General features: G+C 38.5%; 1 protein-coding gene across 1 annotated transcript in view; it reads right to left on the reverse strand.

Annotated features, from left to right (window-relative positions):
- The window catches only part of CRIM1 (cysteine rich transmembrane BMP regulator 1), a 175377-nt gene that overhangs the window by 141516 nt on the left and 16448 nt on the right, over positions 1-17413 (reverse strand). The gene's annotated exons all lie outside the window — the stretch shown is intronic.

A 17413-nucleotide genomic window follows, 5' to 3' on the forward strand; every position in this document is an offset into this window, starting at 1 on the left:
TTACAATTTAATCAGATAACATTCACCTACCTATTATCAGATCTTGTATCCCCCCATATCTTAGAGAGACAAAATAAATCTGATTACAGGAGGATTCAAAATGGTTTGAGTGTAACAAACACTCAACATAGTTAGCAAATAACCAGCAAGACTTAAGTGCAGATGTAAGGCATTGTCATACATGCTTCCATGGATTCTCTTCCTGTGAAAGAAACAGGAGAATACAGCCTAAGGAAAAAAGCCAGTCAAGACAGGCAGCGGACTAGAGACAGTAACTTGTATTGTCTGAAAGAAATGGACAACTCTAGATCCAAGATGAGAGATGTATTAAAGACAGAATTATTAACTTAGCATCATTCAACTTGAAAAGCAAACATACATTTTCATCTAAACAGTAGTCCTATTACAGGACTGCTAAAATTAAAAGATCATAGACAATGTTTTTCCAGCTCATTTAGTACACTTACCAGCATTTGCTGTATAGACAATTTCATTGATGAGTCAGTTGTACTTCCTCTCTAAAGTGCTTTGAGGGGAGCTCAAGTGAATCCTCTTCCTCAATCTTTGAAGTGTTTACCTGTACCAGCAGCTTTGAAAGTAAAAGGCAACAGGCAGGCAATGCAGAGACAGGAATGAGGCTGAGTACAATAGTCTGTTACTCCAAAAATACTTCGGTGTTGCTTTTCAAATCTTACAGGGACAAACAGTCCTTTTATTTTTTTAACTGAGATTTTAGATACTATTTAAAAGATACCTCTTAAAATTAACATTTGAGAATTCAGACAGCAATATATCAGTTGACAAGAATATAAGAACAGATAATCTGAAATCACACACATTATATACACAAATACATAAGGCAAACAGGATTCTTTTCAGGAAATAAAATAATTGCTGTGTTATAACAGGAAACAATTAGAAAACTCCCAATATTAAATAAAACAGCATCAATAGTGGGAACTAAGAACTAATGGGAGCACATTGTAATAGGAATGTTATAAATGTGGAATTACAGAAAATTATTATATCTGTATAAACACATCAGAGTAAAAAGAATTCCAACAGTGATGGAAATACTAAAGGTGAAGACTACAGCTGGTAAAGGTTTGTTCACAAAGTGGGGAAGAAAGGAAGAGGGGAACTACCAAAGAGAGAAAAATTGAGATTTATTTAATATTCACATCAAATATTTTATCTTCCAAAAGTGACTAGAAAAGCTAAAGGACTCTGCAGTCTGTCACAATTATGAATAAAGTTATTTCCAACATCCAAAAAGAAATCTTATTGAAGAAATGCTTCACACAAGAATTAAAAACAACAAGCAAGGGGTCAATATTGAGTACTGCCATTCATGTTACTCATCTTCATGCTAAAAGGACAAGCATGCTGTCAAAGCATGAGAATGAGGTTTTGTCTGAGCTAAAGACTGCAACTAAAGACATTTCCACCACACTTAATTGTTAGGAAGCTCTCCAAGCACTTGGCTTTCATGGTATTTGTTATATGTCTGCTGACCTAGGAAAAGTAACCCGCTTCTTATATAACCTGCAACTTGGGGAAAATAAAGAAGTTGACTTTTTTTTTTTAAGTCTAACTGGCACACAGGCAGGCTGCACAATACTAGAGAATCTAAACATGACTATGCAAGAGCAAAAGACTGAAAATTAAGGCAGTTTAGATTCTACCTCCTCTTTATAGGGAAGGCAGTGAAAGAAAAAGACAGTGGTTGTCACTTCTCCTACCTTGTCTAAATATTGGGATTTTTTTTTGATCTTTCAGAATTTTTTTATTGTTTTGGGGTTTTTCTTTTAGTTACATATAATTTTTAAAACTTTCATTACTAAAACAAACTTCAGATTTTTTCTCCCTTGACTATGAAAACATAGAAACAGTGATAAAAGCTTATCCTGTACTTTCACATGCAATTAGCAAGGAGCAATTTTAGCATAATATTGAAATGGGAACATTTCATAGTTTCTGGGGAATACAGCACAACAGCACAGAACAAAGCAGATGTCTTGACTAGAAGAGAAAGGATTTTATTATCAGAAACAATAAACTTCTCCCTAAAATGTTAATCCTAGAAGTAAATTAAGCGAAATGCAAGAATATAAAGCTCCCTCAACTAGGTGAGAAAAAGTCAACACAAATGTTAGCATCTAAAAAGGAAAGTGACTACAGTTAGAAAACTGTAAGAGCAAAATAAGCCAGAAAAGTAGGAGCGAGTCAGTTACCACCATGTTTGCTTATTTAACAAGAGGAAGTTTCCAGGTCAAGCTACCTACGATGTAACAGGGATTACAACAACTCCTATTTGCTACATCAGAAGTTTCAGTGGTGAAAACTACAGTGCCCCAGTACTATATTTCAGTGAATGCTCATGTATGATTCAGCACCTGTTTTCCAAGCAAAAAGGATGGAAATACGGCAAGACAATTTCAGTATCCTCTGCATAGATGCTTCAAATGGATCAGAAACTGAAAATTTCTCATTATCGTCTAAAAAGCAAGTCAGGAAAATTTTTAACTTAAGCTTCTCCAGTTTTTAAATTCTTGTTCTACTACTGTTTTCTTACTGCTTTTCTGTCTGTTTAACTGCTATTTATAGTTCTATAGATTAAAAATAAAAAACTGAAACGCATTTGAATTCCTATGTGGTCAAGACATGTGGTGGTGGCAGGTGAATTGACTCAGACAATGGTCATTGCTCCTTCCACTGCTGCACAATGCTCACTGTGGAACAGTAAGAATTGTAAATATCTAGATATCCTCTTATGCCACAGACAGTGGAAGTCTCAACCACATCATTATTTTTGGACATTAAAAACCACAATCCATTAATGAACTTCTAAACAAGAGAGAGAAAGTTGTATGACCTGACTGTACCTGAGAGATACTAATGTTTTCCACAGATCAAACATTTGCACGCTTAACATTCCTTTTGCTAAGTCTTAACAGGGCAGTGAAGGCAATAACCACTCATTGCACTTGAAAGATGGTAATTCTACCATAATCTTCTGGAAAAGAGGTCAGCACCTTCGCACACACAAGAAGAATGCCTCAAAACATTTGGAAGGCATGGCTCCTGCTCAGTGCATTTGTTCTTGCATAGTTCTTTGGATCAGCAGCAGCCCCACTACTGCAGAGTGAGATGAGTGAGCACATCCTTCAGTAGCTTCTGCAGATGCTCAGTGCCAGCAACTGCAGTCTGTAATTTGTGTCCCACCCTGTCCAAACAGGACCACACAAGGAAGAGCCACAGAACTGCTCTTGAGCACTCTGTGATCCCCTTGGATCCAGCAGAACTTTGACAGACTCAAAAAGTTACACTGAGAAACACAAGAACTATGCTCCAAGTTATGGTCATTTGGCATGCGCAGCATTAGTAATAAAGGGCTAAACACACGGCACTAACTCTTACAATTGCCTCTTCAAAAACTACCTGAAAGTGATGCTGGGTTTGATGGGGTGGTTTTATTCCAAAGAAAATTCCCTTTTAAGGGACTTACCTTTCCCAGTGCAAATGAATCCACAGGCTCAACACTGATGGAAGCCAGGGACTGCAGAGCTGATAGACTTAATCCACGTGCTAAAAAGGATCATGCTGGAGCTGGTAAGAACCACTGGCTGCACAGTCCAAATCTAATTCACTTAACACAGTGTGACATCTCCAGAGAACCTTACTGCCTAGCTTCTTGGCCAGGCAGAGTCATAGAAGCCCTCTGAAACCAACAGCCCAAGGTCGCTGAGGTCCCTAAGGGGCACAAGACACACCAGAGCAATGCATCACTCCCCAGACACTCTCACAAATCAGCAGAAAAACGATATCCCACATCAAGCTACACTGGAGAATTAAAACATTTGCAATCCCAGCCAGCAATTGTATCTACCATAAAACAAAAAATGAACTGCAAGGATAAAATTATATTTCTTCACGCAGAAGTCAGCAGAAAATTCATTCAAACCATAGTCACAATCTGGACATTCAAACAAGCACTGCCAGTCTTCTCTGCATCTTGTTTCAGGAAGTCTAAAAGGATCACCATTATCATTTCAGGAATTTCTAAATAAAGCTCACTGCACTCATACAGCCTCAGTATGACCTCATACATCAGGACAAAACAGTGTTTTAAAGTCAAGCCTCTTATCAAGAGTGTCACCCAATCTCATAGGCAGATATCAAACAGTGTTTCACACATATTTCAAAATAAGGTCTACCATAAGCCAAGGCTGATGAGTTACACAAGACAGTTTCTCTGATGGTCCATTTCCAGTTCTTCTCTCTCTCTAAACAAAATCCCATCAAGACCCCATGCAGGGGACCTCTACCACAAAGGGGAACATCTCTTCAATATCTTCAGAAAATCATGTCCATTGTCTCATCAACAGGACAGATATACACTCTTGTCTCTAATAGTGCTGTTCTTAATGCATGCTCCACAGCTGTCTTTGGAATAGTATTTTCAGTGTTTCCATATGCCTGCTACGTTTCCTTTCAATCACCCCCTTCACCAACACTGAACTCTTCAGCATCTTTGGTCTGCCAAAACTGCTTAAGGAGTTTATTTTCTCCCTACCTCACTGCAATAGCTTCATCAGGAATCACCACAACTTCCAAACAGTCAACAAAATTGGGATGTTTCCTCCAGACATCACTGCTCCTCTGCTCAGTAGAGACTCGCTGTCATCATCAGATCAGTATGCTACATTTACACAGTCTCAAATGACAGTAGCAAGATCCACCAGGCATTACACAGATATTGTGTGTTGGAGCTCTCAAGTTGCGACAATCAGCCATTTTCAACATGTCACAGGAAAACACACAGTCAAACTTCCTTTCTGAAAGGAAGATTGCTTCATATGCAAAAGTTTTAAAGTTCTACTTAAAAGTAGGAAAAACAAAACTTAATGTAATTTATAACAACCAACCTTAAACTTTGAAGAAATGCCATCTTTCCAACTATATGATGTAGGAAAATAATAACTTGAGCATAACTTGGAAGGCATATTATGCATAAATACCCCTGGTTGTTACACCACAAATAAAGCCCGTTGAATGATCTCCATGGTATTGGTTTGTAGGTAGAAATTATACAGAGCTGATGACATTAGCAGGATACAAAAGAAACTATACACCTAATTCTCAAAACCCAAGATGCTTCAGGCATTTCTATCAGCATAGTGTGTTTTTAAAAATATTTTAAAATTAAAAACAGATGACTTTTTGCTATTTGGTGCTGTTATTTCAATTTACCTTTCTATGATAAAGAGACTGAGAGCCAAAGTAGCACCTTTCTAAACACTTTTCTTTTTTTTGGCTGAATTTCTTCCCCTCATAGTACATCGTTCAACACTTCCATACACGTTTCAAGAAAAAATAAACACTAGTAATTTTAAAAGGAGCTGTAAGGAAAAATGAGCTTCAGAAATGTGTGCAAATAAAGAGCTTTTCAAAAAAGGCCACGCTGCCTGCAATCTGACAGCCCAAAATCTCCTCCTTAAACAAAAAAGACCCACCCAAACCCACCTTGTCCAGATTGGAACTAGAGTTACATCTAACAGCACCAAGACCACAAGTTCACAAACATCCCTACCACATTCCCAAAGTGGTACTGCAGAGCTGGACAGTGGCTGCAACAGCACTTGCATTTCTTATTCAGCTGCTCAGAGCAGATCCACAGAGAATGAAGGAAGGAATTAAGTATTCATGAGGTGTTTGCATGCCCAGGAAGATCACCAGAAGCAAGGAATGATTTGATGCAGGGTAGCTGGAGAAGAGATAGTCAGAAGCAGGATGTACTAAAAAGGTGAAGACGACTTGCACAGCTGACTGGAGCACTGAAAGAAAACTAAGGTGGGAAAAGGCCATTTGCATGCAAACTTCTATTTGAACTCACTGAGAAATAAGAGACTTGTACAATTCCTCCAAGACACTACATTCAGAAGGTGATTCTCTTTCATGTGATTATTCCAGAAGAGCAAAATAAAGTTATAAACTAGCCAATATTTACCCAAAAAATGGAGTAAGCTGTTATCCCTTCATATTTCTTTATAGGTGGTCAGAAACATCTGACTAAAACTTCCCTCATGTAACACAGGATCAGCTGTATACAAAATGCTAAGTAGATATTACACAGTGTTAATTCTAATTAACAGATTGATTAGAGATTAAATGCTGATTCTAATACTTTTTGAAATCTGTAATCAAATTGCTTTGAAATCTGACACTTCAGTTTTAATACTCCAAATTGAAATATCTACGTCATGTTCCTGAAATCCATCACCAAAAGAAACAGACCCATACTGCTTTTAGATTCATCAATCAGTATTTATCATTACTAAGCATGCACTCGCAGATATCTTCATTAAAAGAGATGGCTTACTTATGAGTAGATCATGAGGATATGGCTTTCTCTTGCCTTAGTAGCACTGCATCCCCTAATGCAAGATGAGGGCTGTATCGCAGTTAATACATGTAAACATGCATAATTGCAGAATTTATCCTGTCCCCAACACCCACAGCTACATAGCCCTCTACTAATAAATAGAGGTAGGCAATGGCCCTGTTCCTGGACTGGTTTCAGCCCCAATCCCAGCTGCTCTGTAAGTCAAGACAGCTATAAAACAAAGCTAAAATTATCTCCCACAATAAAAGGATGACAAGCACATTGCAATCAAAGACTAGCACTAAGAGAAGAGGAACTACTTGAAAAGAATCATTAACTGGTATTCTTCAAGATACATTTGTTTCCCAGCTGATAACTACCCAGCTACAAGAGTCTCACCAACAGAAATGAGTCACTCCAAAACACTGAGCTTCCAACACTCAAAAGTCACTACCACAGGTTAAGCCATTTAGCATCTCCATGTTCCTGCCACTGTATTCTTTACAAAGCCTCTGTATTCCTTACAATTCCTCTTAAATGACACTGTCATCAGCTTGTATCTCATCTATTAACAACAGAATCAAAAAAACCAGAAAGGGTTGTGTTGACATCTAAGTGCAACTGCTTTTTGAGTAGCAGGCTTTTCAGAAGGGGGAGGCAGTCTCAACAAGTAAGGTAAGAGTGTGTTGCAAGCCCTCCGTGTTTCCCACAACAGCAGCCAATATAAGCTCAATTAGGATAGCATGTAAACATCACTACTGACGTCTAGTCTCATTACACAATAGCTGAAAAATATTTTCAATATATTGAGATGAAGGCACAGAAAGAAATTCACATAATAGATGCAGGGGTTCTGCCACCTAGTGGCATCTAGAGCCTCAAATGACTGTATCTACCATATTATTATTACTTTTTTTTTTTACTGGAAGCATTTGACAGCAGAGGACATAATAGAGAGCACATAGCTTCACTAGCACTAAAATTACTAAGCCTGGTTCCCTGTGGCTTCGTTTCAGAAGTGCATTCTGTAGCACACAAGATGATGAGTTTCAATTGAAGCTTTTCTAGTTGTTCAAATAGTAATAGTATACTTCTCTTCATCAGTTCTCCAGCTGCCAGATTCTCTGCTGCCTCATACTGAAGTGGATTTCCTGCTGTATAGTCTCACAGTCACCTGCCCATATTCAGTACTTGCAGAATAGTAATATCTTTGAAGTTCTTACCCATTCGTTGAAATTGTTCAAATCTAATAAATCTCAAAAGAAATCATGAGCAGGAAACAGGGAAAAGCAGAAACTGAGAGGCAAAGCAGCAGAATGATAAAAACCTCATTTCTTCACAACACCATCTGAATCACAATTTGTCAATAAAAAAATCTTTGTTGGCCCCAATAGCTTCAGGGATTTCTCTCCCCAGGTCACAGCATGGACACACAGCATATCATGTCAAGGCAACAGGGAGAAGGGACACAAAGGAGCATAGAGACATGAACTCCTTAAGGCAAGAGGCAGCAGAAATCCCCTTTTTACCAGGCCATAAACTCAAAAGCCCCCTTTTCCACTTGGGATTCAAAGCCAGAAGCATTTTAATGCCTAAACTAGGTCAGTCTTTGTTTACACAAAACACGGATGAGAAAGGAAGTATCAATTCATTCAACTTAGTCAGGATGGGTCAAAACCACCGGACTACAAGGCACAGAGTAGCTTGCCAGTTTTTTATTTAAGAAAAGAAACCTTATCAAAGGCACATTCAGAGAACACACTTCACACAGATGTAGCCAGGTAATAAATTCTTTTAATTTAAGACAGTTATGCTTCTTCTGTGGGAAAACTGACAAAGAAATTTAAAAAGTGATGCCATATTCTTATTAGGCTATACCTTACAGTTACTTTAGGTTTCAGCTATTACTTGCCAGCTTTTGTAAGCCTGGAACACCATGAGGTCTTCTGGTCTGTATCCACAACACGCACCTTAGTAAATAACAGATAGCCTGAGGTATATTAGCTTCAGTCCCGAAAACCAAACTAACAAACCCCAAGGAACAACAAAGACCCTCACTAAGCAAAAGAAAACAAACCACCATGCTACAAAACAAAAAGGACGAAAACCCCAAGCCCTAAAGCATAAGCAAAATCACAAACATGATACAGCTGTCTTATCCTTTTGACAAGTTTCTTTTGCCTTCTCTAGTTTTTCTTCCAACTCCATAGCAATCCTTGTACTCCTCAGTAAGCTCCTTAACTGTATGTAGCCTATGAAAATTTTGCCCTTAAGAGGTGGGAAGAAAAGAGAGGAGGAAAAAAAAAAAAAACAAAAACAAAAAAAGGGAAGTTCTTCCACAAGGGGTTCACAGGTGAGCTAATCCTGAAGACCAGGCAATGATTCACAGATTTCCACTGGGCTTTTATGAGAAAATAAGATATCAGTAAGTTTTATTTCTTGCTCCATATTCTACAGATTTGAATTTCAGTTATATAAACTATCATGAAAGTAAGAACTACCATGGTGATGGAAAGAGGTGCATGAATGACTTGATGTGAAACCATGTTTGATCACATAGTGATGAGTTTTTTGGACTACATTCTTAAAGACAGACTAGACTTCTGCTAGAAGGGAAAGCACTCTTTCCCTTCTCAATAAACTAGTAGTTTTTACAGCAATAGTCCCCAGGATTAAGAAGAAAGATTATTGGAATGAGAACACTGGCAATCAATGCTTCACAAATGCAGGACTCAGTAAACTCAATGTCAGACACAAACACTTCTATCTGCAGCCTCCTGAACCAAACTAGTGGTGGCTTACAGAAAGTGTGGAACTTTCTTACAATGAGCACTCATGCTCTGGTCTGCAGGTAGGACAGCTATTCACAGTAATGGAATGTTAGAGTGTCATTAAAAAGAAGTTAAGGACGTGTTATTGAGAAGCTACAGCTTTAACTCAGTTTTCAAGTTTCACTTAATCTCACTTCACATCAATACTGAACAGATCTGTCGAAACTCTTCTGCAGTGTAAGGAACCTGCAGAACACAGTAGTAAGGCACAGTTCCCTATACAGGACAATCCACATAAAGGATTGTTAACTAGGTTAGCCAGAGTCCTTGTAATAGAATGAAGCATGTCTGAGCATGAATGTCTGAGCATTGTCCAGCTCAGACAATGGCAAAGGAGAGAGTAAATCATTTTTAGGCAGTACCAATGGATAACATTCCTTTATATGATGCTAGCTCCTACAGACCTGGTTTAGGAATCTCAGTCACACCCTGCAGAGTTTTGGAAAAAGACTAAGCAAACACATGCCTAGAAGACAATCTTGCTAAAGTTATAATAACTTCATGCAGCAATGAAAAGTTCTAAAACAGTAGACTTTACATGTTGAAAATGACAACCTTTTCCTCTTCTCCTCGTTTTCTACTGAGCCTCAGGCTCATTCATTAGGTGTAATGTATATCATGTTTTGTAAGAGATTCAGACCTATCAGCGAACCAGTCAGATCACACGTTTCTTTGCAATGTCCCTGCTACCCAGGTACAGCCCTTGAGCCAGGATCTGAGTCCCATCTGGCAACCCACTTGGTTACCTGTATGCTCTCCCAGATATCCACTGTCTTGGAATACTCAGCTTCTTGCTTAACGCACCTAAGGTCACACAACAAACAACATTAGCATGCTGATCCATTAGGCAATTTAAATCTCCAATACTAGGATGAGATGTCAGGGAAAAAAAGATGGGTATTTCTTTTCTCTTTTCATTTTCCCCTCCTCCCCACCTCCAAACACACACACTGCACTTTGATCTTGCTTGGCTCGCTCGGAGTTTCCAGTTTCTAGTAAAGCTGGGATGAGGAGTCCTGCCTTAATCTGTTCTTACTCATGACTTGGCAGCTGCCAGCATCTTGTTCAGGGAGAGATCCAGTTCAAGGAGACTGACAGCATTTAACTCCCAACAGCTCTTCAGCTCTAGCAGATGAGCTCCAGGCTCAAGGTGTTTGTTTTTCCACCCAGTATCCCTACATCGAAGGACATCCAAAGCCCCAGCAGAAGATATCCAGTTACTGCAGGCTGGCAGCAGAGAGCAGTGGCATGCACCATGGTAAGGACCAGATGCCCAGCATGATGTCACAGACTGAAGTATACACCTTAACTCTGCAACTGAGATGGCAGTATGAAGTGCAAGACTACTGAAAAGTAACAGCATCAAGACTGCTATTTTAGTTTTCTGTCACATGTGATCTACCCAGGTAAAGAATACCACACTGCCCACAAAATACAGTGGCACAGTAATTAGAACATTTTGTTTAACACACTTTACATCTTGTTTTCTACCCATCATTGTAGTATGGTACATCAGTCGCAAGTTTGTTAAACCGTTCTGGATGTTTGAAGTCGTTTTCTTCAGAAGCATCCAGATTAACTTTTAATATATACTGTTTCTCAAGTTATAAAACCTTGATACTATTATTCTATCCTGACTTCTAAACATGAACAAGAATTTAGCAACTTTTATTCAAAACTCCTATAAAGCAATAAATACAAACTATAGAAAGATCCAAAGCAGAAAGATGAAACATATTGCTTTTGGTATTACACTGTTCCCTATTTATGTCTGCAAGAAGCCTGACATGACAACTGCAAAGAAAGACCTCAGACATATTCATATAAGTGTGCCAAAAGGATTGGAAGCCCCAGCTCACATGATGAGAATGTAAAGCATTTCCTCTGCTGCTGTGTATGACTGCACCTCCTAACCAGGGGTCAAAAGCAGATTTAAGTCTTCAGTTTGGGGCTTGGGGTCTTTTTATATTTGTCTTAAATCAAAAGAGTATTTTCTTTATCCTTCTAAAGTTATATGCTAGTGCCAAAAATGTTCAACATTTAACATTATTAGTGCAGTCATTTATAGAAGCTGCAATTTTGGCATGTATATCTGACAAGCCATTTAAATTCTAGCACCTTAAATTATGTAGAGTGGTTTGTCACTATGACAACAATTTTTACATGTCTAAAACATACAAAAGTACAATTTTTTCTGTTCCTTACTGAAGCCAAGAGTTATTGAAATATTTACCTCTTCTGGACAGAAAGGCAGAACTTACATAGTTTGTCTAGAATCAGATGTTATGTAAGTTACTTGTTGAATGAAAAAGGAAGTTTCCATGAACAGCTATAATTTAAAAATACTTTGAATATAGAACACTTGAGGGAATCTAAAACAACAGGGAAGAGAACATATGCAGGAATTCAGGAATGGGTAAATCTCTTTTTTATCATCATTAGAGCTAAGAAAGTCTTTGAATGGCTTTCTCAAAAGAAAATCCAAACAATCTCAAGGTCAGGCTTCACATTTAAAACCAAAGTTTCCCTAAAAGCCAACTGGTACAAAGGATCTTGCTTCAATTCAAGTCTCCATACATACATCTTGGACACAAACACTTTGCTGGTGATGCTTCATTCTATTAAATAGAAAAATCAGTCTGATGATATGGAAGTGGTATAATGTTTGTTTTATTTAGAAAACACCACCACAGCAACTTCAAGGCCTAAATTCGGAGACAAAGTGCTAAAATAGTTTGTCTCATACCATACAACTGTTCAGAATCACAAAATATTGGTATATCATTCATTTAAAGAGACAACTGTGAAGTTACTGGAAGTGATCCAACAGAAAAAAAAGGTTGATTTACAATAAACTGTTTCTTATTATTTATAGAGACATAGCCACTGTACTAAAATTGTCATATTGACCAGTATGTCCCTGATACCACTATCACTGCATGCATTCATTCAACACTCAGTTATCTCTGTCAGCATCAATGTCACATATATCCAAACAAGACTTGCCCTGTCAAAACAAGACCTGTGACCCAGCCACAGGAATATGGCTTCCTGTTACTACACAACATTAACCTAATGTTTACAAACCATTCAATTTGAGATCTTTGCTCAGGTTTCTTCTGTCACATGTAGCTAACTTTCGATCCTTAAAATCAACACTGCATCTGGAAGCATTCTGCTGAAAGTCACCTGCTCTATTTTCACACTCTTCCTCCACTTGAACAGAAGTAAGGTCAAGCATTCATTTAAACCTGTAGCTTGCCACTACAGTTAAAGTGGACATACTTCAAGCACAGCCTAGTTGCCAACATGGAAAAGAGCTTTTGGGAGGCACAGAATTTATCCAGCGCGAGATCCGACCAGCTGCAAGATCCCTGCCCTGTTTTTTCCTAGTCTCATAGAAGATCCAGGTATGATCAGTTATCTTGTATTCAGTTTCAGGTGAATGCAGGTAAGCATTTGAAGCAGAAAAAAGCAAGAAGAATGCTCCTTTGTCTCTGGGAACAAGCCTGCTTTGACCATTACATCTGACTGCTGGCTTTGTAGGAGGCATTTGTCACTCAGTCCTATCCCAGGGCCAGTACAGTACAAGGTTACACTTCTGTCCTCAGCAATCTCAAAACCTGCCAAGTTTGAAGGAAACTGAAGTGTCACAAATGGAAGATCCAGTATGCTCTCCATATGCACTACATGCCTGAGGATACAGATGTAGAAAAGCAGGCATGGCATCTGTACAGCATCTCACATGAGCAAGTGCAGCAGAGCAAGGCAATAAGCTCAGTTACTGCACTGCAAAAACACTACACAGTTACATGAAATGGCAAGGAGGAAAAAGAGAAAATATTTGAATTATAACGAAATAACTGCAAACAATTTTTGCAATAGTAACACTTCAGGGTTTTTTAACCAGCTGCTTGTGTTCTATATTCAATCTTTTCTCCTAACATCCTAACAGTTCCTGCAATGCAGCTTCTTCCCTGTTAATACAAACTGCATTATTCATAATCTAATTAAGCCTAAAATTAGGTATCCAGCCACATCATACAGAAATATGAAAGTCAGGTTTCCCTTTTGATATCTTTCTGAAACTTGTACAAGATTTTCCTCTGGTTAGCTTGAAATCTCATGGCATAGATTTTGTCTGTGTGATACCTTGCCTTAAATACAGGACATGCCAAAATAGTCAATATATTGGCTAAAAAGATCATACTTCCTTGATCAGGGAACAGTTCTCTGAGGAACTAGAGTCAGGAAAAAGTGACAAGTCCTGCAAATGTGAGGCTGCACTGTCATGCTGTGAAAGCAACTGCACTGCCAGATGTGTCACAGAACCCTCTTATTGAGTTAATGATCAAGATCTCTTCCTTTTTTGTTCTGGAAAATTGCTTTGTATATTGAAGTTTGTATTAGTATTTGTATTAGTATTATTTCCATATCAAATGTGTTTTTCCCTTCTATCTCTATGCATTCAGTAAAAAAGCCCAAAAGCTACACTGCTGGTTTTCTCTGTGTTCATGTGAAATTTTGCCTTCAAATGCACCTACTTGGCTCTCACAAGCATGTTCAAGGATAAAATCTGGATCTCTGCCACAACCGCATTCCTTACTGCAAATACATGCCAACCTCCAAAGTTCAGTTATTTGAGCAAAAACATACGTTAATTGTTTTGCAAGGGGAGTGGAAAATATATCAGATTAAGCACATCTGAAAGTATTTCGCTCTACTCTTTGCTTGATAATACAGCATAAAGCTGGATCTATTCCCTTCTATTTTTTCAGTAAAGCCATTAAGACCACACAGGTGAAGTTTTACACAAAATCAAACTTAACAACAACCAAACAAGCATTCAGAATAAAATTACCTTCTCATATTTGTTATTCCAGGACTGGTCTAACAGGTATTTCAACATTTGTCAGGATAAAGTTATTCAGTTACATGTAAAAAATAATGGAATGCAAGGAGTGTGTTGCAATAAGCCAGCTTAATAGACACCAGCAACTTAAAAGGCATTTGCCTTTCACCTATGAAGGACAGCAGTGAATAGCTTGGAAAGGTGCAAGCCAGGTAACCAAGAAACAATTCTTAAACTGTTATTTAAATAACAATTCTAAAACTGTTACTTAAACTAAATTATTGAAACAGCAGTTTCAATAATTTAGTATCAGCAGCACATTTTACATGGGACAGAGATAGAAGTGAAAGAAGTTCATTAACCTAAAGCATTAATCACATCTTCCACTATGAAAGGCACAAATTTTATCCTTCACATTTGTTCTGAATAAAGCCTGAGTTTATTGTCGACATGGAAACTGCTTATGGTTTGGATACAGTAGAAATGATGAAGTTGACTGGTTTCTCTTCTTACAGCTCAAGTGTACACTGAAGCTATGAGGCAAAACTACTATCATTGCTGTGACTGATAGCACTTATGCTCACTCTGGAAAACATGTTTTTCTGTGTCACATCACAACGTGGTATCATCAAAGCAAACTCTTTGAAAGAGCCTGCAGATTGAAGTTTTTATTAATGAGTTGAAAAAAACACAGCCTAATGTACAGCCCACCTAGTGAAAGACTGGATGCACTGACCCCCAGCTCTCTCCCTACTTCCCAGAGGAAAGAGGAGATGGCTATTCCAGCAGGGAACTTCTATTAAGAAGTGAGCCTGATGATGCCTCTGAAGCAGCAGCTCATAAGTGCACAGATTCAGGCCCGCTCTAGTAGAGGAGGAGCAGGCTCAAGAGCATCCTTAGGTTCCTGTCATTTAAAGCTCTATAGGGCTATCTGAACTGGTGTCAGTCAGGCAGAGAGGGAGAGAAAGCAGAAGACCCCAGAACTGGCATACAGCCATTGAACCTAGATTTTCAGCTAACTGAACAGGCACTACATTACAAGTTTGCCATGCTACTTCCTCTTACTGCCCTACAAATTTATCTTGATTTCTCTTAATTCCTCATCCCCCATCTCCAGCATCTCACACCAAGTCTGAAGAACTGAATCTTTTGTGCTGGCTGCAGCTAATTCTTTGCAAATTTTGACTGCAAGAATGCACAGATACAGTTTATTAAGTCTCCTGTCCATTAACTGCGACTCAGACAGAAGGCATCTTGCTACTTTCCACCCTGGCCATATTTTTCACAGTCCACTCCAGCAGTCCAGGTTCAACCAAGCTGTCATCATTAGCAGGCTCCTGAATAGAAACAATCTTTCCAAGCTCAAGAACACAGGATTTCCTGAACCATATCAGAACAGGCACTCATCAGGACAATAACCAAAAGCATTTTAAACAACAATAACAAAAATGAAACCAAATCCAAACACCCTGACACAGTAATCTATTATTATTACCAGCCATGCAATAGCTTTTCCAGACAGTTTCTTTCTAGGTCCAAATGTGTGCATTTCCTCATAGTAGGATGGTTCATGACCTCTATACAAACCTTCTCTATGAAAAATCACTGATAGTCCATGTGGAGAAACAGGCACTTCAAGCCTGGTGATGGAGTTGGGAGGCCTCTAAGCATAAATGTGCTTTATGCTATATAATCTATGAAAGTAAGAACTCTTTAAACATTTCTAGCATTTCTACATGAAAATTAGACAGAATTTGGCTACCAAGTTCTGTGACCAAACCAATCCTTTCAAATGTATCTAATCCTACCGTTTTCCAGGAAAACAAGGGCAAGGGATGGAGACGACTGCCTTGAGTACTTGCATTACTTGAGACTGCACTTTACCCTTGCCATACTTTCTTCCCAGTAGACATTGGGAAGAACAATTGAGTAGAGATTAATTTCTTCTCATTAGAGGCTTTCCCAGTACAGGGTAGGGCAACTCTCAGGGAGACAAAATAAAGAACATGACTTCAGGGCCTGTCAATGACATCTGAACAACGTGACATTAGAGCCCAGGTGACCTCATTTTGGGAAGGAGGGACAGAAGTTGTTTTAAGTGAACTGGGATACAAACAGAATTAAATAGGTAGGAAAAGAAAGGGATAGAGAGAGGTAAAGCTGGAATGAAATATGAGGAGCCCAGGGAGGCAGGCAGAACCCAAGCCAATAGGAAAAGAAAAATCCTACACAAAGCTAACATGAGAAAACTTTGGGTTAGCAGAGTAAGAAAGCTAGAATTGACATCAAGCCTGGAGGGGAAGACCACACACAAGCTGAAAAGCTGAAGTATAAGACAAACTAGATAAAGAAGGAAGATGACTGAAAAGGCTCTTGAAAGGGAAGGGACTAGCAGAAAAAGGCACAAGAAAATGAAGTACATGCAAAAGCCTCAATCCCTTAGCACATTCCCATATGGAAACGGGATTCCGGATTTAAGTCCACTGTTTGTTACTTGTCAGGTTGTATCTATGCAACAGATCCCTTATCTGCGGGCTTGCAGCAAGCTGGGCAGTTTTCTTCAGAAACTCTTATTATGGTGTATCCATCACTCAGGTATTCAACTTGTCTTTTTAATCACACTGTGTATTTAATTATCCATGTAAAGTGTGGTGAGGAGATAGAAGTTAGACTACCCTCCCTTAGTCCCACTTTCCATGGCAACAGATTCTATTAGAGTATTTAAAGGTTTAAATTACTAGTTTCAAATCTTCCTGCTATTATCTTTAACAGACAAGCCAAAAGAGTGAAGTACACATCAGTACTTTGGATTTCAGGAAAATCTTAATTTGACATATTTAACAGATCTTATGAATCATCCCTTTTTACATGACACTACACTTTAGGTTTAGCTTGCCTTATAAAAACTGAAAGATTTCTCTATTTTAACATGCTCATAGACCCCTCTGGTTTGTGTGCTACCTAAGCCATGTTTCAGGTGGACTTTCCTAGTGGCTGAATTCTATTTTCAGACTATTAAAATCTGAAAACCTGAAATAGTCAAGCAGCAAATACTGGCTCAGACACACCAAAGTGTCTATTCCATTTTACCTAAGAGACTTGGCTTGCTTAGCAAACAGGGACGTGGCAAGCACCAGTGGAAAAAAGTTATTCTTCTTTTCCGTTAGCTTAGGTACAGGATGAAGCATTACTTCGGTTTTAATTACCAAAACAAGAACTAATGCGTTTAAAGAAACAACCTCCATTAGCAGTTAGCATTCAATTACCAATCCTAGCCAGAGAAAGAGGGAATAAACATTTACAGGGTAAAATCCAGTAGGAAAATTTCACAGACAATATCTGTAA

Source organism: Zonotrichia leucophrys, chromosome 3 (genome assembly GCF_028769735.1).
Source record: "Zonotrichia leucophrys gambelii isolate GWCS_2022_RI chromosome 3, RI_Zleu_2.0, whole genome shotgun sequence".
NCBI lineage: Eukaryota > Metazoa > Chordata > Aves > Passeriformes > Passerellidae > Zonotrichia > Zonotrichia leucophrys.